Below are 25,839 nucleotides of genomic sequence, written 5' to 3'. Positions count from 1 at the left end.
ATTATCAGCCTGGGCCTGGGGCTTGTTGTAACAGTAAATGGGATGTGTTGTAACATGTGTAGCCTAAGTTAAACTGTGTCTGTGTGAGTGAACATCTTACCCTGTGATGCGCGATGTGGGCAGCGGTTCCAGCCACACGCTGCTACTGCTGCCAAGCAGCCCCGCCCTTTGGGAAGAGTGTGGGATATACCACTACTAGGAATGGGAGGGGGGGACTAAATCTTTTCAGATTGAAATAGCACATTATTGCGCGATTGTAATGAGCATCGCTTACATTGTGCTTTCAATAAATACTACTGCATTCTTCAAAAATTATTAATTGTGTCTCAAATGATTCTAGGGGGGTACAGCTTTACTGAAGGGGGAGTCATGTCCCCCCTGTCCCCCCGGGATTTCCGCCCCTGCAACTGACTGTTAGCCAAGGAGAGCTGCAGCAACAGAAAGTTTGCTGATCCCTGATGGACTAAAGGAATATGAATAACTTACAGAATAATCAAGGAATGGACACATCATTTGAGGTAGCCAACAACTTGCTTTTAAACATCTGAAAAAAAATTCTGTAAAAAAAGGAACTGCTTGGCAACCAGACCAGGCGTCTAATAGAGACAGGTGTTTATTGGTCAAATTGTGAAGCCACAAGGGGCTAGTAAAAGGGAACTGGCGTTTGCTGAATCTTGTGAGGAGTCCAGATGGTCCAGGGTCAGATCTCCAGCACAAAAAGGAGCAAATGCAGGTAGCGTGTCACTGGAAGGGTTTCGATACTACTTGGTGCTGGGTTATTTCGTGGAAAAAGGGCACCATGTGATTTATCTGCAATCCAAAATGTGGTGGTGTCAAACTCCTGCTTATGTGATCATATTTTTGAAGCGTGTTTTTCTTCTCAGCAACATGTAATGAGCACGACACTCAAATGATGCCTTCTTTTTACTTATACTTCAGAAATCAACATGATCAAAGTTCAGCTAAGGATGTGTGGGATGAATGGAGACGGTCTTTGGCAGCCTTTCCAAGAAATGACAGAAGGACAGGTACATCTATACAAATGAGTCTCACTGGTGACAACACAGTTGTTCTTCACAGCGATTGCAGATGGAGGGAGTACACTATCTGTCTCAGCATAATTGGAGGTCCAGTAACACTCTGGGATACAAAACAGTCCTCCTTTTTTTCTTTTTCTCCTCATCAACAGACAGAGGAAACTTCAGGTTAGCATGAAAGAGATTAGCCCCAAGGCTACAGCTTTTTACTTGGCATCATACACTGAGTGGAGGCAACTCAGTTCCCTAGAAACATTGCAGCTGCTTTGTTAGCATATTATCTCTCATGGAGACGTGTATCTGGGTAGGTGATTTTTAAAAGCAAGTGGTATTCTTCAATGATAGTAAGATATTTAAGTATCTTTACTGCATTCGTGCTGCTCAATGGTCCACTTTGAATTCAGCTCAAGGAGTCATAAAACCTTCCATTTAAATTAATACTTTGCCAACTATCAGCCAGCTTTGTATTCTAACAGTGTGGGTTGTATGTGTAAATGATCAGTGGTAAACTTCCCTCCATCTTAGTAGCGCCCAGATCTCCCTGCTCATCTCTTAACTTTTTGCTAGCTCTCAAGTTGCTGCTCCAATTACAGATTGTACTTCCTTATTTTCATAGCCTGCCACCACGGACAGTACGGAAACAGAATGAGAGAAAGACCTATTTCTTGCCTAAAATGTTTTAAGAAATATATTTTAGTGCACTGTTTGTCTGTAATACGAGAAACTGTGAACAGGAAGTGGGCACCATACTGTTTCCTGTATTATAAAAATTAGATGAGATGAGATTAAACAGTAAAACTACGCAGTGTTGATCAAATATGAACCAAGATTCTGTCACTGTGTTGCCTATTTCTCGTGTCAAATGTTTTCAGAAACATATTTTAGCTTAGCAGTTAACTGCCAATCAAGATTGTTTATCACAAGCTGGCCGCCATATTGTTTCCTGTGGAAAAAAACAGCCAAGCTTGCACCAGCAGGAGCGTTTATAGGTCTGTTCTGGTGCAGTGCATTCTGTGAGCTGTAGGTTTTGTACCTCTTGAGCAAAAGTGAACACCACAGTTGTCTTCCTCTGTTTTCTCTGGTCACGTACTGCCGATGTCAAAAGTATCTGCATCTTTCAGGGCGACCTCTAGCTCACCTGGTAGAGTGTATGCCCCATATATGCCATGCCCCATTGACCTCTGCAGCGGGATTTGATTCCATCCTGCAGCCCTTTGCTGCATGTCATCACCCCTCTCTTTCCCGCAATTCCTATCTATCTGAGCTGCTATCAATAAAAAGCCCACCTTTCCAGCAGTGAAATACTTCTTTAAAAGTGTACTGAAGACCACATAAATGTATCAATAAAGAGAGCTACAACAGCATTCAGTTAAGTGAGCGTAATCAATGTCTAAGTAGAGTAAATCCAACACTTAAACCGCACTGGCAAAGGAATCATGCAGCAGTAACGGATTATCCCCTTTGAAATGAATGAACCTCCATCAGAGAGCAACACACTCAACACATTAACTGTGATCTAGGAAATGGTTCGTGCTGTTATGTTTTACATTAGTTCGCTAACTCGCACATGTCTCCACATAGGAGTGCATGTGTGCCCGAGTGTCTGTGCATGTATGTACTGTATGGGCATGTGGTCTTTGCAAATTCATAAGCCTAACATCAAAGAGAGATCTGCCTTCAATCTACAATACATGAGAAGAAAGTATAACACATTTCTTTTGGCTTGAAAGCACCACATTCCATCCATCAAGCAATCCACCAATACATCACTTCCAGTGTTTCCTCCTGAGAGTGTATTTCAGCTATACATTAATATGATAAAGCTATAAAAAGGTAAATCAGATCAATGTGAAACAATGTGAGAAAATTCCTGTGTGATTTTACCACCTGGTCTGACAAAGGCAAAATGGCTTTAAGCTGACTGGTTTACAACCTCAGATGGAAGTGAGAGCTGGCTGGGCTTGAACTGTAATGTAACACAGCCAAAGACACCACACTCTCCCCTTCACATACCAATGCAGATCTAAGATCTGTCTCTGCATGTATCTTCTTATTACCGAGGTGCAGAGAGGGCAAATGTGTGTTTTGATGAATGACAGCGAGTGCAGAAGTACACAGTTACAGCCTTGTATCTATCCTACAGCAGGATTTTTAAATAGGTTTGCATGGGTGTGCAGCAAAGCAGCAGGCAAGCAGCTTCAAATTGATGAAACCAATTTTTGAAAGCTTTCCTCTTTTCATGTCATCGTAGGGCAAAGGTGGCAGAAGTGTCCTGAGGCAAGAAGTGAATCCTAATGTTCAGCAACGTGCGAAAATACAGCAGGAAATAAAAGAGCCTTGGTTTTAGCTTGACCTCAATGTGTTTCTTAGATGATTCAGTGATGTTAAAACATGATGTACCCCGACAGAAACTGCAATAAGACTATGAGTCTACAGCCATGCTCGCAGTTCTGAGGCACAGCAGTGCTTTGAGGTAAATGCAAACGTCAGTATAATAACATCCTTACAATGACAATGATACATGCTGTTAGCTGGTATAGAATTTTAATCCTGTCTTCTAGAGATAACATCAAATGGCATTTATAATTACACTGTGGTAAAAACATAATTACTGCTTATATTATGTTCAGAGATGTTTCTTCAAGTTAATGAAACACTACATGTATGTACTGCACTAGATTTGCCAAGGGGGTGGTCGGGGTAGACAGAGGACAATTTTACAACTTGCCAGGTATGTTAATGAAAACATTTCCTCATTATGTTAATAGAAAACACAATTTGCCTGGCACTATGTATCCCTCAAAAAACCACACATGCTGTTTTAAATTAGTTGTATTTAAACGTAATAAAAAACAGGGCTTGAGGTTTATTCATCATTTTAATGTAGCGTGTTACCATACGTTTTACATCGGCTAATTAGCACCATAGATGTATAATAATACTTAGATTCCAATGGAGTTGCTCACCTGGCGAATACGCCAAAAAAAGTTAGCTTCTGGGTTTATTTCCGTGGTATGTGGTCCACTGAATATGCGCAGTAGTGTTCCACCCACTGACCGTGCCCACAAGTTCCTGCTTGGCTCGAAGACTTCACATTACGATGGTGTCACAGATTTTGAAATCGCTTTTCTTGGCTCTAGGAAAAATTTACAAACAAATATATGGGTCAAAAACTTAGAATTCAAAGTCATAATTGACCTCATTTGCAGTTCAAGGCGGCCTTTGGGAAAATGCTTTTTGAGCTGAGGGGGATTTTTTGCTGCAATACCATGAGTGGCCACTAGGAAAAATTGGAGGCAAGGCTTAGCAGTATTCCTAGCGGCACTAATCAAAATCTAGGATGATGGTGGGTTTTCTGTTTTTAAATTTTATTTTTTCTATGTTCGAAATAAATAAATTCATTCATTCATTCATTCATTCATTCATTCAAAGTAATATTTTAGTGTTTTTTGGGAATGTACTGGTGCAGCAACAAGTCTGGGACTCAATCACTGATATAACGGTTATTGTGATGTTTAGATGCTCTGAGCAAAAAAACACTACATTGCTCCTTTGTAGCGTCCATGTTGGCTCCACATTATGACTTAAAGCTCATGAACGCACCCAAGAACAACTTCTCATATCGGGAAATGGGACCATCCGAGGAGCACGTGAATGCAGCATTAGATTTGCAGATGTTTGGTCACTAACCAAACTACTGGGAGCATGATGATGCTAGAGGAAAAGTCAGGGGATCACCAAAGTTACTGCAAAGTATCCACCAGGGACCATGAACGCCTGTGCAATATGTCATCGCAATCATTTGGATAGTTGTTGAGATATTTCAGTCTGGACCAAAGTGATGGAAGACATTGCCATCTGTCATGCTACAGAAAGCAACTCATTCCAACAATACGTCAAGACAGTCATGCAATGTCTGTGATCATAAGCTTGAGTCACATACTCAGACTTCATGCTCGCATTGGTCCCACATCAAAAAAGCCCATGCATCCATCTCTCACGCCACGCTGGGATCACAGGCACTCTGTCCGGCCTCGCTGAGGAGGAAATGTGTGTATTGTGTCCGAGACCTTTCGTTTATCACTGCCCCCGAGAGGATTAAATAATGTTACAAAATGAAGTTTACTGTCTCTGGCCCTGATACTTCCTCTCTCTGTTCCCTATCTCCTTTTCTCACACACACACTCACACACACACTCTCGCTCGCACATCACATACCCTGCAAGTCTAACTGCACGTCAGCTATTTCTACATAATGGCATTTTCCACCTCACCACTTCACAGGATGGATTATCCTCGTAGGTGGGAAACTGGTAACAGTGAAAAGGCACACACGCAGAGACACACACACACACACACACACACACAGCACAGAACTACAATGTATGATAGCCTATGTCTTGGTGCAATGAAAGTCAGATCTACACCTAAAACATACACAAACACACACACAGCACACTGTCTTAATGTCACTTTACATTTGCAGTCAGCCAACACAGGCAAGTCTATGCATGGGCGGCAAAAATCCACAATTCATTCTACATAGTTCCATCTCCTGACAACGCTCTTCCAAACAACCTGGTATGCTCTTATTATTCATGAATACACTAGAGCTGACGTGACTGTAAAATGCATGATATCTTGTTTTTATGCTCCCATCCAGTTTGGCTGTGTAAAATCACAGCTTTAACCCCTGCAGAGAAGCAGGGCGCTCATGCCAAAACACACACATGCATCAATTCAAAACATCTGCAATGCATGAACATGGAGTGTGTGTTTGTAAGTACATGTTCTCAGACTGAGTGGAATAGCACATTTGCAGCAATTACTGTACCTTATCACATTCAGGCAATTCAGACAACAAGAAAATGGGCAAACAACAAGCCCTAATATCGGGCAGTAATGCTGTTTAAGGAGAATTTGTACTTTAAGGAGCAGCAGTAAAGGCTCAGTATCAAAAGTGTTGGCCTCAGTCCAGACACTTAGGCTTTAACAAGGGTATCTGGGCAGTTAAGAATTCAAAACTACTCCGTAAAGTGCCATATTAAAGTGCAGTTAAAGTAATGGGTTTTGACTATGGCCCTAAAATGGGCCCACACAGTCTCACTCACCACCGCAGACAAGTGAATCATTATTATCTTCCCAATCCAGGTGACCTCTTGACGGCCGACAGGGGGAAAATATCCCCTAAAATACGCAGAGAGGTGTCATCCGAGTCAGGAGAAAAAAAGTCTGGAACTGATATTGTATTCCTGCAGAGGGTGTTATCAGAGATAATCGACTGAATGGCACATGAGAATCAGTGTGTGTATCTGTGTGTCTGAGTGAAAGAGGAGGTGGCCGTGTCTGGATGTGTGTAAAAGTGGATGAATGACAGAGAGGTTTTTTTTTTCCTGTGCTCTGCTGTGGTGCAGACAAGTTTGGGAAGAGGGGTGGGGGTGAAGCTGCTGCAACCTGTTGGCTCAGAGAGAGAGGGAGAGAGAGGAAGAGAGGGAGAGCCCTGTCAGCCAGCTGGTCCTGAGGCTCACCTCCTCTAACAGCACAAGACCTCAGGACAACCCTCACACACACACCAAAAAAAAAGACCTGGATATCTACCACAAAAACCCAAAACAAACTTAAAACAGACAGAACACAATGGCAAACTATAGCCCTGTTTCCATTGAGTAGTATGGTTCAGTACAGTTCAGTTCGGAATGTTCTTTCTCCCTTTCCACTGTGAACAGTTGTGGATGGTACCAATGGAACCGTTCCGTATCATCCCCATTTTTGTTCCCCCTCTGTTGGGGTACCTAGCACACAGATCTGGTACAAAAAGGTGGAGCTGTGAACACTGCAGTCCGGACGGTCACTCTGTTCAGGGCTAGTTTTGAAGCTTATGTAATCACTGTTCTTACCGTGGAGAGTTTTTCATTCATTAGTAAACTGTAACTATAAAATGAAAGGATGTTTTGCTGCCTCTCACAGCAGCTGGAGTCTGAGAAAAATAACTGAATTCACCGGGACGACTGCCGACAACTTTTAAGGTAGAACGTTAACTTGCAATGTTACTCAATGCATGAGTTGACGACGTGAATCCATCAACACACCTTAAATTTCACTGTGAAAACTTTGACTATTACTTTAGTTTTTATATGACACACTTTTAGTAATGAGTGGATCTTCAAGCGTTTATATATATTTATTTCGGCCGGGTTATGTAAACTGCATATATTCTAATCCTAGTAGTGCAGAGCATCCTTCCAACACTAAACCCCTGAGCTTGCCTGAGAAGGACTAAATGCACAAACCCACTATTTTTAAATATCCCATGGAGAGAGACTCTTGTTCAACCCCGTTCTGTGGACGATAAACGAGGTGCAGACTTCCATCTGTGTCACCGATAATGAGGAAATACAGTGAGTGCTGGACGGAGCAGTGAGTGACAACAACCCCTCCTACATTTGAGGGTACTGTTTGCGGTGGAAACACTAGGGTCTAGGTACCATGTTTGAAGGGTTACTTTTGGTTCCGAAGGTACCATACCGAAAGTGTTTGGAGGAAAGGAGGCCTATCTGACCACTGTGACAGATCAGAATCTGAGAAAGACACTGACTACGTACAGACTCATGCTGTGTCTCAAATCACAGACTTCCATAAGTATACTTCTATGTAGTATACTATGTGCACTATGTACTTATTGGCGTAGAGAGTGAATTTCGACAGGGTAGTGTTGTCTCAAACCAAACACGGCCGTTGTGCACTTAACGGAAATGACAACCACAAATTAGCTAGTTAGCAAACTAGCATTAGCATCCGCGTTACCGTTCATGATACCAAATCATTACAGACTGCTAAATTAACCCAATAAACACTGCTGGCTCATACCCGACAACAGTATAGTGGTGCTTAGTGCAAAAAACACATGTATTTATACAATGCAGTGACGTCCACGGTCGCACAGTCCTCAGCCGCTATTTCCAGTTTGAAAAGTGGTCCCTCCCCTTCTGCTACAAAGCCAAGATGGCGACTAGTGAGGGCGAGAAGTGTCCATAGTTCCACACTCAACTTCTTGACCGTTTTGAGCGCACCCATCCAGGTACTCATAGCGCACTGCATTTTTCCGTACTTCTCAGTGTGAACGCTGACCTATTAAGCTAACATTAGCTAAGCATTAGCCGGCCATGTTAATATTAACCTCAACTTACATTTCTTTGTGCAACTTTAAATGTCGAACGAAGTTGGAAGTTTTTGCGTCTCTGTCGGTAGATTTCAACCTGCACATTTTGTATAGTGCAATACATTCTTTGTAGACCACTGCATAGTTCTTGTACACTTACAAAATTATCTTTGGTGTCATTTTTTCCAACTGGCGCTCAGTAACATTAATTCGTCATGGTTTCTTTCTGCAGCTGAACTGGATGCTGTCGGACTGGTTTGAACAAAGTGGATAATCTGGAGAATTAAGTTTGGACTTTGTGGGAAAGAATGTTGGTTGGTTCAGGAAATTAAAATTAATTAATGGATTTGTGGTACTCTTTTCAAATAACAGACTTTTTAATCTTTGGGTTTTGCGGAAGGTGTCAAGTCTCAAGCAATCAAAAGGCTCAAGTCCAAGAGACGTCACAAGTCATTGGTGTTGAGGTCCAAGTCGAGGTGCAAGTTTTTTTTTTGGTTTTATCAAGTTGAATCTACAGTCATCAATTTTGTGACTTGAGTCCATCTCGAGAACAAGTCATGTGACTCGAGTCCACACCTCTCGAGGGGTACTGATTACCCAGCAAAGAATGCATTGCTACTATTCTACAGTGCATGTGTGTGTGTGTAGTGCACAGAGGCGCAGACACAGACAGCCAAGCTTTCACCTCAGGGTGGCAGAATAAGTAGTTAAGTAAAATGATGTTAAGGACTTGGAGGTTAGGTCTGCCATCACCCACAATCACACTCTAAGTTAAATCTCCCTTGAGTAAGGAATGTGAAAATCCACTAAGAGCTGTCTTGGCCACACACACACTTGCAGACAGAAGGCAACCCCAGAACGACCTTTGCAAATGGTGTCGGAAATAATATCCAAGATGTGACACCTTATCGACCCAGTCTTTTACTGCTTGTTTCATTAGACTGTTTCAGGAGGCAATAAAATGTATTTCTATTCTAAAAAAGGTGTGATTCAAACTATATTTGCACACTGCCTTCACACTATATCCAATTCATCCTAACAAAAGATCATTATAACATCAAATAGTTTAAAATACCAGCTAATAAAAACACCTCTAAGGTCACGTTGGAGCATGATTTCTTGTATTCCCCGCATACCTCCATCGTCAAGGTTTGTATACTCACACATAAACCCGACCAAAATAGCTTGTAGAGCAAACACCCTCTCAAAACAGAAGGGAGAGCAAAGACGATAAATCTGTCATGTTTTACAAGCCGCTCTCAGTTGGTGTGTGTGTCTGTGTGTTGAGGGGCATTAGGTCACTTTTAATGGCGGACCCAAGGAATGTGGTGACTAGTTTAATAGGGTTTAGCCAGCTGTCAGTCTCAACGTGCTATAACTCAACATGCAAACACACATAAGCCAAGGACAACACTGGGTTCTGGCTGAGATGCAAATGTAGATGGTGCAGAGATGTAAAGTGTATGCAGTGATGCTATTGAATGTATACTCCAGAGCATCCATTCCCGAGCCTCACGGGGATACAGAATGACAGTAAAAGTAGCCTCCATCTCAATTCATCGACATAGAGTGAATGCATCAGTGCTACCAGATTCCCAAACAAAGGTAGCAGAGATGCTGAAAAACATCTTGATAATGACTCATCTGCTGTTGCTGGATCTGTTAAAAGCATTGGAAGAACAGACAAACCTTTCAATAGAAGTACATCAAAGAAATCAAACATTTCTGCAAACCACAGATATGTAACACTTGCACATTTTTTGTAGGGGATATGTTCAAACTTTTTGTTTATCTATATTTCAACAATGTTGTGGTTAATGTTTGGTTATGTTTAAGCACAAAAACTACTTGGTCATGGATAGGAAAAAGTCATGATTTGGGGCGGCAGTAGCTCAATCAATGGGAACTTGGGTTGGGAACTGAAGGGTTGCCAACTAAAGTCCCCATCCAGACCAAATATCGAGTGTAGACTGGTAGCTGGAGTGGTGCCAGCTCACCTCCTGGGCACTGCCGAGGTACCCTTGAGCAAGGCACCGAACGCCCAACTGCTCGGGGTGCCTGTCCAGGGCTGGATTCGAACCTGGGCCACTGCGGCAACAGCCTTGTACATGGGGCGCCTGCTCTACCCCCTAAGCCATGACGAAGTTGGGAGTGAGATTGGGTAGATGTCTTGCTGAAAAACGACCGGTTTTGCTGTTGGCAGCCGGTGGGCGTCTCGCCTCGGTGTCACACCACCAACCATCCCCTCCAACACCTGGTGACTATGTCAGCTTGAGCCCAGTCTCACTTCAAATTCATCGAAATCCGATGCCTGGGCAGTCACTTGCAGCACCAGAAACCAGCAAAAGGCATCCTTTAACGTCGGCCGGTTGCCATTATAGTTAAACAGCACCCGGTGGCGTCAGGGGGAAACTCGGTGGGACAAGGACGAAAGTTAAGGTGGCGAAAGTCCAAGTGAAGTTGGTGGGAAGGGTGGCGGATGGGTCCAACAAACATAGACTTTCACCTGAGAGGGCGATGTTTGCGTCCCTTAAGTTTCTAAAGCCAAACCCTGTACTTTTTTTCTAAACCCAACCACGTGTGCTAATTCGCGGTGTTGTACCCATGTAGTGCGTTTATCTTGAAAGAGACTGCAGACATTTTCTGTGATAACCAAAGTGTATCTTGAAAGAAGACATTGCATTTAACACGGTGTCCCAGAACGTCAACAACCAACGCACCCAGGGTACCTTGCACATAGCATGTGGACATGGAAAGTCCACAACCAAACATCAATATGTGACGAGGTCGGAGTGAGAATTTGTTTTCAACTAATATACATGAAACCCGAGCTATGCGACTTTAGAAACGTTGACATGATGTGTATTAAAATGTACAAGTGTTATATTTTCAGTGATTTGCAGAGACGTACAAAGCCAACATTTTCCTCTGGTGACTTGGCTGGAGATACAGCAACAATTAAACCAGTTACAAATCTTCACCATTCAGTCCTGCCTCAAACACAAAATCTGCATAAATGAAAAATATCTTTTACTGGAAAACCAGAACGTCCTCTTCTTGCAATTAGACATAGCAGGCTGATCAAACTTCAAAGCCGTAAGAAACCCAACAAGTCTAGATAATTCCCAGATGCCATGACACACACATCACTCAGAGTGAAACCATTTCATTGCCTACAAAAGAGGTGCATGTTTTAATTACAATACAACTGCAGAGTGTTGCTTTCTAAATGTTCAGTCTCGGTGGATCATATTTGTAAAATTGAGGGCTCGTTCTGTTTTCATGAGCGTGCTGCACAGTGTCAGCAAAGAGGCATTTTCATCAGGCACACTGACTTCTTATCTGTCCAATTTGATATTACGGTGACTCACTGTGAGTGTCACTACAGTATGTTAAAGTGGTGTGTCAGAAGCGAAGCAGGTCAAAAGCACATGGTTGTTAACGCAAGGTACATGTGGCTACAGTGCAAATAAATGTCAGACGCCTATTTTCATGCATCCTATACTGCACTAATATTGAAGGATTTTCCATCAATTCTTCATGAGGTGCCACAGCAGTGCAGCAGCAATCATATAAAACGAGGGACTTCGACAGAGGAGATGATACACTGATGCTGAGTAAAAGGTGGTATATTCTGCTTTGGCCTCAGGGCTGTCTGAGTTACACGCTGCCCTGCCGCTGACCCGCAGCATATGCTAAGGACGTTCAGGAGGGCGCATCAATCAGGACCACTCTCACCAGACAGTCAAAGGTGAGAGTGTGTCTCTGCGTTTACCTCGCTGTACATCAGTGTTTCCCCCTGATACTGTAAAATGGGCCTGGGTGTGAAGAGAAGCCACTAGTGTCAACATTGATTGCACTTAAGAGTTTGAGGAGAACATAACCTTAACGCATCTTTGCCACATCGACACCTTTTACTGTAAACACTCCCCACTTTAGTCTTGATAGCTTCCCCAGCTCAATTGCATCACGGGTGAAGAAGCCGAACTGTCTTTCAGAGGCAGGTGTGATTAGAAATAAAAGGTGTTTTGGACCTGTTGGGGGTATTCAGATGGGGAATATTAACAAGCCTTGTCTCGGCTAATTGCACTCCTTCTCCAACTGGGCTTAAATCCCCCCCAGTCACAAGAGGTGCCGGCATGAAAGTGAGCTTTGATTAAATTCATGCTGTAGGCTAACCACAAAACAATCATGTGCATTGGGAGTCAAGAGAAAGAAGAAAAGAATGAAGGAAGAAAAAGGAGCAGCAAAAGCACAGTAAATTAGCAAAGCCATCAGGAGTTGAGAAAGTGTGCGAGTTGGGTTATTACGGCAGAGTGGGAGAACTGGGAGGGAAAGATTAAAAGAGAATGCGCACACAGGTACATGTCAATATTTGTGCGTGTGTGTGTGGTCGTCATTTATTAGAAATCCCACGGGCTGGCCAACTTTACAGACAGCCCAATAAAAATATCTCACACAGTTAATTACAGCCTTGGTTATACCCAAGAGTCTTCTAAGGGACTGTTCAATATTTATGAGAGGACAGGGTGTGGTGCAAAACAAGGGAGGCATGTCAGGTAATTTTTTAAGCACTGGGGAGGGAGTTATGTTTTTTGATTTGGTTTAGGGGAGGGACATTTACTTTAAGACTTTCTATGGTCATATTTTGTATTTATTTTAAATACCCCAGAACCTCAAAACCTGCAGGTGGGTTTGAGAGAAATGTTTATTTTAAAGATTACCAAAGTACACCATTTATCATAGCCAGCAATTGTGAGAAAAGATGATTATGGCAACCCAGTCTCACTCTGAAGTCATCAAAATCTGGTGCTTGGGCAGAGACGGACGAAAAAGCCATCCTTTAATGTCGGCCTGATACGCAGCTGGTTGCTGTTTTAGTTTGATGACGATCAGCGGCGTCAGGGGGAATCACAGTGGAACAAAAACAAAAGTTAAAGTGCTAAAAGTCCGAGTAGGGTGGGTTGGAGTTGTGGTGGATGGGTCCAACAAACACCGACTGTCACCCAGGAGAGCGCTGTTTGTGTCCCGTAAGGTTATAAAGCAAAAGTCTGTTCTTTTTTCCTAAGCCCAACCATGTGCGTTAGTCAAACGTCAATTCCCGTTTTTGTACTTACATAGTGCTTTTATTTTGAAAGAGACTGTATGTAAATGCTAACTTTCCTGTGAAAACGGAAGTGTATTTTGAAAGTAGACAATGCATGAAACAGGCAGAACTTGACATGGCGTCCTACAACGTCAACAACCAACGCACCCAGGGTATCATTCACGTCGTATCTGGACGTGGAAAGTCCATGACCAAATGTCGATATGTGACAAGGTCGGAGTGAGAATGTGTTGATTATGGGATTTTCAAATTTCCAACGGTACCTGAACACATCATGTGCTACAAACGAACCATAATCAAATCTAAGCTTAAAATAGTGATGTTTCAAAGGGCTGCACGATTATGGTCATATGATCGATATTGAGATCACGATTATTTGTTGTTTTTAGGGACAAAATATTTTTATTGCACTTTCAGAATTAAATAAAAAGAGCACTGCTTTCACTTCCATGTTGCGCTACATTCTTGCCAATGTACTAATTTTTGAATCAAAGTAAGGTTCTTCTTCACCTGAGTTCTCCTGTAGATACGTACATTTATAACTGGGGATGGTTTTAGATCTCACCGCTGTGAGCTGTATCAGAGTGTGGGGTGGTCGTCCCTCACTGATAGAGGAAAACACATTGTCTCCTTTTTGTTTATAAGGACTGCTTGGAAAGCTACCCTTCTACATCACTTCTCTTTTAAAAATCAAATCTATCTCTCATCACACACGCTTGCAGGAATTTTTATCCCTTGAAACCCCTCAGATCAGCACAGAGCTTGGGAAATTAGCTTTTAGTTTTTCACCCCAAATAAATACAACAAGTTACAAGAGGTATTTAAATCAGACAGGTATGTGTGTATGCTAGATGATGTGTTTGTTTTACAGTGTTACTCCTTTGGTTAATTGACAGACGTGAATTTCTCAATATAACTGTTTTTATTGTTGATGATTCTATTCTTGTTATTTATTTATTTTGTCTTTTTATTGTTTTTTATTGCTGTTTATTCTTGTTTTATTTGTTTTTAGGGACTTTTTTTCCATCACTTTATTGCAATTATATTTGTATCTTTCTAGCCAATTGAATGTGAACTCAGGGCATTGCTGTAAAAGAGCTTAATGCTCAGTCAATTTTCCCTGAATACACCATGGTTGTTGATGATGATCATGATGGTGATGACATATCCGCTGCTGTATTTTTTTATTTTTTACTTTTTTACAGTGGTCACAGTACCATGTTTGTCTGAGTTAATGCTGGACAAGGATGGGGATTCGCTTGGTGCTTCTCAAAGTCAAGGATGCATCCCTGGTAGAATGGATCCTTCCAAGTTGGGTCATTCAGAGGCTAAACAAAATTCCTTACCAGCATTAAGTGGGTACATATTCGTACAGGCTAGTGAGTGCCCAGGTATGTGTCATTGAAGAGGCACTGCCTTCAATTTTGGCAAATTGTGCACAAAGAATTGTGGATGCTTCATGCCCGCTGAGGATACACACATGCATCCTTCAAATATTCTCTGAAGGAAGGACTGGCGTTCCAGTCAAAATTTGCTGTCCTCTGTTGAATTCAAAGGATCCTTGACACTGGAACAGTCCTTCGGCAGGATTCGATGAAGTAGCCTCTTTGAAATGCGGAGCAACAAGTGTTAACACAGTTATTCTTCTTGGCCTTCATGCATTCATCGCACTGCAGATTGTAGTAGAGTTATTTTTTAGGTATTTTAACAAGTCAGTTGTGTTTCCTTGTGGCACAGACACGTCTCAGGCACTTCTTTGTACATCTGATTTATTCTCTCCTAAATCTGAAATAGCTACAAACCACAGATGATGATGGATGATTTTTGCTCTGCCTGTCTGCAGCCTCAACGTTTGGGGAAAGTTCTTCAAAAGTGGAGGCTGGCTGTTAGTTTAGGAAGCTCTTGATTTGACATGCAGTGTTGTTTTCTATAAGAGGAGCTCGCAGTTTAAACATCATTATTGCAGTTGATCACATTTATTTAATTGTGGGAGGCCAAAACCATACACCAATTGTGTAGCCCTAATTCATTCATTCATTCATTCATCTTCTAACCGCTTCATCCTCTTGAGGGTCGCGGGGGGGCTGGAGCCTATCCCAGCTGACATCGGGCGAGAGGCAGGGTACACCCTGGACAGGTCGCCAGACTATCGCAGGGCTGACACATAGAGACAAACAACCATTCACGCTCACATTCACACCTACGGACAATTTAGAGTTATCAATTAACCTAGTCCCCAATCTGCATGTCTTTGGACTGTGGGAGGAAGCCGGAGTGCCCGGAGAGAACCCACGCTGACACGGGGAGAACATGCAAACTCCGCACAGAAGGGCTCCCACGCCCGGGATCGAACCGGCAACCCTCTTGCTGTGAGGCGAGAGTGCTAACCACCACACCACCATGCCGCCCGTGTAGCCCTAATATTTCATCAAAATTATTCTGTCTCATTTAAATTGTCACCAAAAAGACAAAGTTGTACATAACATTAAATTCTGCACTCTTGCATATGACAAAGGCATTTTCGACTTCAGGGTTTAAACTTTTAACTTTCGATCATCAAAGGTAAGTTTTTAAAATCTTATAATGGCCGCTGTGCCAAGTTACTGTTATTCTGTCCACCTGCTGCTGTTATGTATGTTACAGTAACATACAATAAGTGGAAAGACGATTATGGACGTGTGCATATTAAATGTGGTTAGTTTTGTGTGCAGCTGTCATGCATCCATATTCTGTTGAAGTGCACACTTGTTTAGCAGTTTGTTTTGGTGATAACTCCCTCTGTTCTGTTGCTTCATACCTACATTTGGTGTGAATGTACAAAAATATGGTTATTTATAGTGGAGAAAGGGTCGTGCATTTTCCATCTCCCCACTCAGGGAGGCTCAAGGAAAAATATTTGTAGCTGTGGGAAGGGTTAAGAAAACAAAACAAAACGAAAAATGAAGTCACCCCCTGGCCACCCTCTTCCACCTGTAAGTAAAGAATGATCCCTAAGTGGGAATGAAACTTTTCTTGCCATCCTTTTCTCTACAAATACAGATGGGAAAAGATGAAAAGAAAAAAAGACAGACATCTTTTATGTGACAGTTCCCTTTTCATAAAAGCCATATCAATTCCAGAACTACTGTGTAACTGCCGAGGCCACTGATGATGTACGAAATGGAGGTACAAGTGAGTATAATAACCTATTAATATTCTGTTTGGAAAAGCCTTGGTCATTCACCATTCATGCCTCGTGGCAGCCTTTCAAGAAGCTTCCACTTCTAATTTGATGAAATACAGATTTAATGCATTTCTGAAATCTTCATTTCCCCACCTCCTTTTTTTTTTTTTTTTTTTCACTGGCTCCATCACAGAGGTTATGAGAATCAAACATTACCGTAGCCGCCGGTTGTAAGGCACTCTGTTAATTGTGCGATTTCTCACATGGCACTTTAATTATGTAAAGTTGAGGCTTTCAGTTTGAAATTCTGAATTGATTATTTGGTTATAAAGTGTTCTGTGTAATTGGTGGGTATATTACAGTAATATCATTAGCTTGAGCTCAAACAGAGATGGGAGAGTGTTTTTGTCTGAAATGGATTAGTAATTCCGAGTTGAACTTTGACCACCTACACTTTGGAACATTTTATAATTAAACTTTCAGAATCAGGACATGTCACCTGCTGCTGTAGCGTGAAATCAGCCTCTGAGGCTTGTTTTCCCATGCTGGCATTTCATCTGCACTCCTGTCTCCTTTTGTGTGGCGGTAATGTAACTATTGATAGACTGACAGCACGAGATGCGTGTCAGGCGGATTTGATGCTTGTATCAGTTTCTGTTTAATGCTGTTAGTGTTGGCACATTTGTTGGAGTTTCACACCAGGAAGATGGGCAGTCTCACTCTGGCTGGAGGCTAATGCATTTCTGACTCGCATCCATAAACCATACAAGCTGGGCAGAGTGCCCACTGCTGCCAACTACAAAAGGTCTGCTCTGTGCCAAGCCTTTTAGCAATACAAACATACGTACAAACACATGCGTGCATGCACACACACACACACACACACACACACACACACACAGAGCAGAGACGCACACAGTCAGGATGATCCACAGTGTGCACAAGACAGAAACAGACAAAAGCACACATCCATACCCTCGGCGTATACACTCTCGGCGCTTGCCTCTTGCAGACAATTTTTGTCATGATAAATTCATTTCACAAACCACGCGACTTCCCATCTCCGACTGAGATACGAGCTGTCATGGCAACAGAAGAAAACAGCGGTTGCAGCACGAGGGCTGGTTTGTTGGGACAAGCTGCACCCGAGCAGAGAATTGAGATGCAGCAGAAGTCTGGGCTGGAAGAATTAGTCATGAGTGTGTGTCCAATTACCACTCTGAAGCCGACGAAGGATATCAAAATAATGAACAAAACCAGTCCTCTTCACCGTGCTTTAGAAGACACAGTGTCACAGTAAATCCCATAATCAACAAAGAGAGAAAACTACAGATACACATGTAGAAATTTGAGTCAGTATCTCACAGGAACAGAGACTTCTGACCCACTGTCGAGACTTCTGTCATAGCATAAAAATAAAAGCTATTGTTTATTTGCCAATTGAAAATCAGGGATTTAGATCGGTGTATGATTCAAAACATCAGACTGCACATATTGTATGGCATTAAGGTACAGTAAAAAAAGCAGCCCAGTCACCAGAAGAAAATGTTGGCATTGTACTTTCTGGAAACCCTAAATACGTTACTTTTGCACGGCTTTTTCAGACTCCAAATGTGGGTGTTTATTTAGGATCTGATGCTGTTTTACCAGTGGGGATAGTGGCACGAAAAGTGTTTGTTTTTTTATAGAGACATCGCTGTGTTTCCAGCATTTTTTGACGCCCTAAGTGGGTGATTTTTAGTGACCTGTGGCTGTTTTTCCTGTGGCTTTCCAAGCCCCAAACATGGGTGTGTATTAGGGATCTGTCGCTGTTTTTTCAGCTGGGATAATGGCAAGAAAAGCATCTGTTTTTTTAGCAAGACACTGCTGTGTTTCCTCCCATGATAAAGGCACAAAAAGCAATTGGTTTTGGCAAGACATCTCTGCGTTTCCTGCCAGGATAGAGGCATGAAAAGCAGTTGTTTTTCACCAAGGCCGATGTGTTTCCAGTAGCTTTTCAGCCCCCAAATATTGGTGTTTTTTTAATGACTCATTGCTGTTTTCCCAGTGGGGATAGTGGCACAAAAAGCAGTTGTGTTTTTTACCAAGACATCTCTGTGTTTCCAGTCAGGACTGTGCCCCCAAATCCAAAAGTCAAAACACGATCTGTTCCTAAACATAACCACACATCTACCACAGTGTTGTTGAAATGTACAGTTTCAACACATTTACTGCATAATAACATGCAAATGTATCATATCTGTGGTTTGCAGAAAGTACAACGCCAAAATATTTATCTGACCCTTGGATTGAGTAATGTTATGATTATACGGACTCAACTAGCATGCAAGGTTGCAATGTTTGAATAATTAAAAAAGGTCATTCATCAGTTAAAATGCTGTCGATTATATAGCTATATTTTATACACTATGTCATGAATATACCAGAGCTCACAGAGATCATCTCCGCTGATAACACAAGACAGCCCCCTGAGTGATGAGTGTGTGTCTGACCTGGAAAGATGCTTTACATGCATGTGGGATTTTTAGGAACCAGACATGCCCTGAAGGTCAAAGGTCAGCAGCTGGCCACAATTGCCTTTTGAACCTTCCAGAAACCACAGAGACAGAGCGAAACAGAGAATGAGGTCAAAAGAGGAGATTCGAGCAATTTTTAGAATTCTTCAGCGGTAGACATGTGTTTCCGCCTGCATGACTGTGTGTCAGTCACTCAGACGAAAAGTTTACCGCTGATGGAAGTGTTGTAATCACCTTCACAGTTCAATGCAGAGGACAAATCTTAAAGAATCGCATTGCGTGAAGTCATGCCAGGCTTTTAAACATCCCCCTCTGTCTGCATACTCCAACACTAACACAGGATTTGACTCAACTTGTTGAAGTAGTTTCTGAGGAGAATTTTAATTGTGCATATATGATGACGCTTTGCTTAAGGGAAAAACAAAGACCTTCAATAATATGTGTGTGTGTGTGTGTGTGTGTGTGTGTGTGTGTGTGTGCGCGCCTTTATTCATTTATCAAAGTGTTTAGTTAATTTACATGATTTATCAGCCAGGGTGCACGCTGCAAGCTGCACTCCATCCTACAGGCTCGTACAGACTCCTCTCACTTGGCAGTCCAAATGTTTGGCAGCAAAGCACAAACAACAGAGAGGTTAAGTTACTGACTGAAATCCAGGTGTTTCTGTGAAATGATACTGCTCGGTAAAAGCATGGGAATTTAGATGAAACTCTGCCAATTAAACTTGACCTGTCTCAGAGAGTACGTGGGTAAAGTAGACAGCATTGACAGCGTGTCGAAGTGAATGCTTAACACAGGCAACCTCTGTGAGACACATCTGGCAGAGAGTGATAGAAAAGTTGTTTTTTGTGGTAACTGCTCAGTATCTGAATTTAACATTTATGCTGATAATTTAGAAATTTGTTACTGCTCTGTATGAACAATTCAACGACACCCACTTAATCCAGAGGTCGACTGTTCGTGCTGATCCCTTGTAAAAACACACAGTATTTATTGAAACCAAAGACAGTTCAGTTAGTTCATCTATAACAGTTATTGTGTTGAAGGAGTTGGCTGCAAGACTTATGATTCTGTGCTTTTTCTGCACTGCTAAACCTAATCCAGCTTTAGTGAGCAGAGCAGAACTGGATTTAACTGAGTTCACAGAGCAGGACTGTGAAGGACAGTAACAGTTTGCTCAGGTATGCAGTATAGTCCCATTAGTACTGGAATACAACTTTTTTTTAAATGAAAGTAGCCCAAAATGTAACTTTGGATGAATGTTACTGTCAACAAATCCCCTAATAAGAAACGTTTGTGCTCAACTCTTTCTGACTTCCCTGCCCTGCAGCTCTCCACACCAAACCCACTGGTTCCTGAAGACATACATTTTTAAGAACGCTTCATGAATATGCACTTTTGTTATCTTGTTGTAAATTTGAATAATTTCCTGGGCACTGCAGTTTTTACAAAAAAATCACTTAAACAGAAGTAAATTGTGCATTTGTTGGGGACTATTTTCAGCAGTGGATTAATACACATTTAGCATGCTAGCAGGCTAATATTTACAGCAGCAGGACGGTGTATGTGGGATTGACTTTGAATAAAATGCTCATATCAACATATCAACAAGTGCATTGCCGTGGCTCATTTTTGTGTTCTTTTTTCTTCATTAATTATGGATAAACATGAATTGGGTTGTGCACGTTCACACTTCACAAGAGCTAACTCAAAGTTCAGTTCACACACATGAATTAAAATGAACTGGTGCCCGTTTTGAATTTTGAACAAACAAACCAGGTTAATTTCCATATTTTTAAAAAATAAAATAGAGTCTTGTGATCATAATTCATTTGCAGATATTTCCCAGGATTGGTCAGATGCTCCAACTTGGTGTGATGTTCCAAATTCATTGCCCATTTGGACTTGTTTGGACTTGTTTTCAGACCCAGCGGGAACAATTTGTATAAGAATCTAAGATTGTATTTGTTGGAATCGGTACTCACTTCTTGTTCATAAAACTCCTTCAACTATTTCTATGAGCTATCCTCAGCAGTACCATAGCTGTGCTGTCTGAATTGCCAGTTGCACCAGCCATGCAAGTGTTGTTGAAATCTGTTCCCCTGTTGAATAGTTTTTCCTGTCTGTTAAAATCATAGACTGTATAACAATGCGTAGCACCTCCTCTGTGGTTAGGGAAAGCAAATGGTTCAGCTTCAATTTACGCTGCAATCATTGCAGGTCGGAAGTCCATAATTTCGTGTCAGTATCACCAACTTCAGATGTAAGTGTGTCCCATTGCATCTGCCCGGGAAAACATCCATGCCAACAGCTAACTTGATGTTTGTATGTCACGTCCCTCAGCTTCACAAGCACCTACAGAGGACCTACATCAATTTCCACAGCACTGTTAGTGAAGCATAATAGGAGACGGAGATTGAGAATCACAAGCTTGTAGAGACCTCTATCAAGCACTAATCAACTGAGTGGAAATGGCAGCTACAACACTTCTCAAAGTAAAATAACCGTTAAAATGGTCACTCTGTTCAGTTTATTTCATCATCATGTTGCTTTCCTGTGTCGGAGGTTGTTATTTTTTCCGAGTTCTGAGTGCAGTGGATTGCAGCATTAGGTGAGGGGAAACACATATCGATGGGGAAACACTCTTCAACACAACACCGACATGCAAGGTGCCATAAAACACAGCGCATGAGCATTGTTTACAGTTGCAAGAGTGAACGATGCTCACGTTCAATAGTTGCAAATGGATATGATCAATTCACCGTTTACCCAAAGAACAATTACAAACAGTATCTGCTAAAGAGTTCAATGGCTAAAAAAAACCCTTACCTAATATAACAAGTTTGTTTTGATCCCACTCCCTGTTGACTTTAGCCGTTTGTTTACTTTCCTCACTTCCGTTTCTCTTCCTGTTCTCGAAGCTGAACTACCAGTCAGACTGATTTCATTCACCGATGGGCTCTGCCATCTCTGAAGCTGATTCAACATGCCGACAAGGGCTGAAAAGGGACGACTAGTGCAGGCAGTGTGGGACATACTGCAAAGACTCGGGCAACAGAAGCCTACCGTCCGTCGGCTATTAGCACACCTAATCAATTGTTGTTCAAATATAGAACACAGAATATTCTGTTACTTCATGTTCGAGAGTTTACCATCCTTTCACCCGGTCCTGATTTTGACTCTTACCACAATATGAGCTCATATCTGAGGACTCTGTGTTTACTGTATGAGTATAAATGCACCCCCTCCATCAGTCAGGCAGTGAACTCAGTGGAATGTGTCTTCTTGTGTTGTACAATATTGCATGTTGGCCACGGCTGAGAGATGACACACACACACACACACACCCACAAGCAGAGACAAGTCTGCTGTATGTCTGCTGAGAGCAGGTCACTGGAGCTCTGCGGCAGTACTCAATGGAATGGAAAATGGCCTGGGGGGCGGACTACCGCTATGAAAGCTGCTGCTTCATGTGCATTATACAAAAGTAAGTGTTTGCATAAAAATTCATGAAAGTAGTTTTTTTTTTCCGTGCATATAAACATGACAGCCAACAGAGATGTGGAGAGGTAAATGTGGTTCAACAATGTGGAAAAAAAAGATGGTAGCATTAATTCCTAACATCATCTACAACCTGGTGTGTGTTTTCATTAGCTGCACCGGGGCTGCCATTTACTGACCTTTACAATGTTCAGGTTTCATGGAAACAAAAACAAAATAAAAAGTAAACACTCATCCGTCGACGCGGGCTGTTTCTACGTCAAACCCACTGAACCCCACGGACCCTGACTTTCCAGGAGTAAATAGATCACATATTCATTAGGACTGGAGCATATGGCGGGGTGAGAGATTTCAAAGCGGGGACACCCGGGGGGAGTTTCACAACAGTCACATAACCTTTGTCCTCATAATCCACCTCTGTCTCTCCTCCCTCTGCTGCAATAGTTTCTCTTGACTCTTCTTTCCCTTCATGTGTATTTTATGTCTGTCTTTGCTCTAATATAAAAGAACAGTGTGGAAGATTTAGGGGGATTTAGTGGTATCTAGCAGTGAGGATTGCAGATTGCAACCAGCTGAGACTACTCCCATGTGCCAAGCATGAACTCCCGGTGAGAATTCTTTGAGTGTTCATCGTTCAGGGGGGTTTCTACCAGGAGCCAAATTATCCAGAGAGGTCTCTCCCTCTCCAAAACAAAGGGACAAGGTGATTTAAAGTGATATAAACACTGAATAAAGCAGTTTCACGTTACAAATCAGGCATGTCGTAGACAGGCACCTGCTAATGTGTGCTCACCTTTTTCGCCGATAACCAAAGATCCAGAGGTTCAGTAGGTTTTTACAGGGAGCCGAGTTATCCGCAAAGGTCTCCTCCTCTCTAAAACAAATGGACCAGGCCATTTAAACCACTAAAAACACTGGATAAAGCAGTTTCACGTTACAAAAATCAGTATTTTTCCAACGCTCTCTTCATGGAGGCATCAAGCACGAACTGATGAAGGACTCATTAAGTTCAGCATATTCAATTCGACAGGGGAAAAAGGGTGGTCAAAAGGCAAAAAATGGACAAAAACATAATCACAAGGAACACTAGGGAAATGCTGGAACTCTTACTCAAAGGTGAAGACGATCCGGCGACAAACAAAGGGACGACAGGGACTTAAATAAACTAAGACAAGAGAGACAATGAGACGCAGGTGAAACACATTAGGACGGGGCAAGTAATCACAAAGGAGGGAAATTTGGCAGGATGTGGCATCTGAAACGAGACTAGACAACAGGAAATACAGGGATGACAAATAAGCATGAATTTAGGTGGCATGAAAACATGAAAACTTTTATCGGTTCTCAGCTACTGTAGAAACATGGCAGTGCAACATGGCGGATTCTGTAGACGAGGACCCACTTTCTACGTAGATATAAACAGCTCACCTAAGGTAGTGAAAACGATTCTTATTTTCAGGTGATTATACACTAAAGAAAACATACTTATCATATCATATTCCATTCTACTAATATATCCCCCTAAATCCTTTAATATGTATGACACAGTTGAGGGGACAAGGACAGCAATTTTTTGCACAGTCAGAGGCTCCTTCTTCTTTTTCAGGGATGTTATGGAGAGGAAATATTCAGAGGATCACTCGATTTCATGGGAAGTGGATTGTGGGTGTAAGGCAACAACTTTTGGGAAATGAGAGGCTGGGAAAAGAGGCTGTAAAAGCCGGAGATACAGCGACAGCGGAGGAGGAGAGGGTAATGAGAATAGCATAGAGAGAGGCTGGAGTGACACAGAAATGAAGTAGGCTTGTGGAGAACAGCAGAAAAGTAATGATTTCTGAATGACAGCATGCAAACAGAGAGAAAAGGGGGGCATGAAAAGAAAGAATGAAAAGTTTATTGCTAACACATGGCACGTCTGCAGCATGGTCTAGCCTTTCTGGCTATTACTGCATGGTTCAGCACTTCGCACGGGAGATGAAAGAGCGGGAGACGGAGAGATGAGGTGATGGGGACTACATGTAGAGGAGGAGGAGCAGCAGACTGAGGAGAATAACATCTGCAGAAAGAGAGAAACACATGGAGATGGAGGAGAGAGAGAGAAAGGGTGAGACAGTCATGATAGGAAAGGAGAGTAGGATGGAGATGGAGGGGGGAAGAAGAGATAAAAAGATTTATAAAAACTGTTGTCACCACCTTTTGGAGAGCCAGCGTCAAAACAAAGGTCAAGGCCCTTAAAGAAATCAAAGGAAAGATCAAATAAGTGCACACATTCACATGTCCACACTCCCTCTGCCTCTCTCTCACACACATGCTCATGCTGTAAAATCCAACCTGACTGGTAACCCACAAACAGCCAAACTATCTCCTCAGCCCAGCTGGAGCTCTGCTCCCCTGAGGCTGCCATTCCCTGGCTCCCAGGTGAGGTCAGCCCACCCTGGAGGGGGCAGTATTGTTCCAGTAAGGGTATTTGTCTGGGCATGTCCACCCTCTCCACCTACTGAGAGCTCCCTCCACCTGACCCACAGCCCGAGGGGGTCAGCCAGATGTGGTATGAGAGGGAGAGAGATAGATTCATATGTGTGTGTCAATGTGTGTGTGTGTGTGTGTTTTCTTCCTCTGTCAAGTGAAATCCTCTTTCTGTTGACTTTTTTGGATGTCACTGCTGTGCTGGCTTGTCACCTCTAATGTTTGCAAGCCAGCTAACGGCAGCTGAAAGTTTTTAGCACAAAACAAATCCCGTGTTATGTAATTTTGCAGCTTGGTTTGTGTTCTTATGTAAGAAAGAGTCTGAAAAGTTTGTTTCAACTGTAAGCCAGGGTCTTTGATGTAGTAAATTACTTAGTGAAATCATGACCAATACATTTCTGTGAAACCGATTATTGTCACATGACAGACGTAGTGGTGTCTCACAGCTCCGCTTTTTATAATTGCCAAAGTCTTGGAACACATGATGAGAAGTACTAGCTCTGAATTGACCCTTTGCTAAGTCTAGCCCCCAGACGCAGACTGGCCAATCATAGCGTAGCATCAGGCCGGACCAGGGTCCGACAACATCACAGCTGTGCGCCATTGACTCTAATGCAATCGTTTCAGATTTCCTTCATTTTCAGGCTGTGACTCTAATGCAATCGTTTCAGATTTCCTTCATTTTCAGGCTGGGTTTGTGGATTTGGAGCTAAATGCTGTGCCTGGGGCATGTTGTGTATTAATGATACTTGTTACCTGGAGAGGTTGGAAAAAGATATACGTTTCTTCCCTGTTCCAAAACCCAAAATCAAACCCTGAAAAGTGTAGGGTTAGCTAGCTAGCTACTGAAGATATAGCCTACTGAATGTATACACATGCTGCTTTTGCTT

General features: G+C 42.3%; 1 protein-coding gene across 1 annotated transcript in view; it reads right to left on the bottom strand.

The window, feature by feature from the left end:
- Window positions 1-6,450, bottom strand: part of col7a1l (collagen type VII alpha 1-like) — a 94,645-nt gene extending 88,195 nt beyond the window's left edge. The window contains exon 1 of the mRNA XM_050036872.1: window positions 6,149-6,450. The gene's annotated coding sequence lies outside the window, so the exon portion shown is untranslated. The remainder of the gene's footprint in view (window positions 1-6,148) is intronic.
- Window positions 6,451-25,839: the final 19,389 nt, after the last annotated feature.

The sequence above is a fragment of the Epinephelus moara genome, chromosome 23, assembly GCF_006386435.1.
Source record: "Epinephelus moara isolate mb chromosome 23, YSFRI_EMoa_1.0, whole genome shotgun sequence".
Lineage (NCBI taxonomy): Eukaryota > Metazoa > Chordata > Actinopteri > Perciformes > Serranidae > Epinephelus > Epinephelus moara.
Note: the sequence above shows the minus strand (reverse complement) of the source record. Positions and strands in the feature narration are given on the sequence as shown.